This window comes from Folsomia candida, unplaced genomic scaffold, assembly GCF_002217175.1.
Source record: "Folsomia candida strain VU population unplaced genomic scaffold, ASM221717v1 Fcan01_Sc006, whole genome shotgun sequence".
NCBI lineage: Eukaryota > Metazoa > Arthropoda > Collembola > Entomobryomorpha > Isotomidae > Folsomia > Folsomia candida.
The window spans coordinates 3,090,432-3,091,579 of record NW_019091198.1 but is presented as its reverse complement, the minus strand read 5'-3'; positions in this window follow the sequence as shown (position 1 = coordinate 3,091,579).

Sequence of the window (1,148 nt, the reverse complement as noted above, 5' to 3'; positions counted from 1 at the left end):
TCCAAGTCTGCTCGTGGCTGCAGTGGTGAGAAAAATGAGACTCTGCTGGTGAAAGTTCGGGGTTTTATTTCTCAACTTTGCAGTGCATCGCTGCATCTCAAGGATGGAAAATCATGGGGAAACAAGTGTGAAGTTGATCTCGGTTAGAATTTGAAATTTGAACCGTTTTTGCTCTAAATTCATTATTCAGGTTTCACGATGTACACATTTCCTGTTCGATAATGTAGTTAAATGTAAATGACTTTCCTGGAAATAAAGTTTACACGGTTTCATGATAAGATTTTTTAATTATATTTTTTAATGGATTTTATTCTGATATAAAAATTTTGCGGATGTTCGGAATTTGACCTTGAGTCATGTTATATTTGAGTAAAACTTAAATAATCTTGTGGTGCATTTAAGATTGCTTCGTCACTTTACATGTAACAGTAGACACGACCACAAAATTCGAGACTATGGATCGAAGATGCTAATATCGACTGTGCAACCCTATAGCCTTTCTGCTGACGCAATATATGTTATCAATTATAATCTCATCTTAAATCCAACACGAATAGATTTCTTTATCGAGGTCGCATATGTTCTTGTACTCAAGCTGCGTTACAGCATATGCCTTGAACGAAAACTTTGTTCTCTCTTTCACCCCGTACCAATTAAGGAGACAAAAGAAATATCCAGAGATTGACTGATGCCCTAAAAACTATATGACTGTAACACCCAGTGTATTTGGGACCATTTTTATTTTGTAGGAGTGCAAAAATAAACTCTTATTTGCTTTCTTTCACATGGATGGATGAGCGTAAGGAAGAAATCCCATATTTCCGCAAAATTGTCAACTTTAGCTCTTCTCTCAAGCAAAGTGATCATGACGGCGTCTTAAATTGTAGTCCTCTGAATTTGATAGTTTTTCTCATCCTCGGTTGGGTCTGAACTGAAATCGTAGTGACAATGGTTGCCTGGCATTCTGGCAAGCAGCTTGGAAATCAACAAGTTCTCAATTAAACTACGACACGAGGATCATTGGGAAACAATAGCATGAAAAAATGAGACTGCTAACTTCATTTTCTCTGATAAATTCTCCTCTGCGAAAAGCTCATTGAAGCAAAAGTCCTCTTCCGGGTGATTTTTCGTCGGGTGAACGTCTCTTC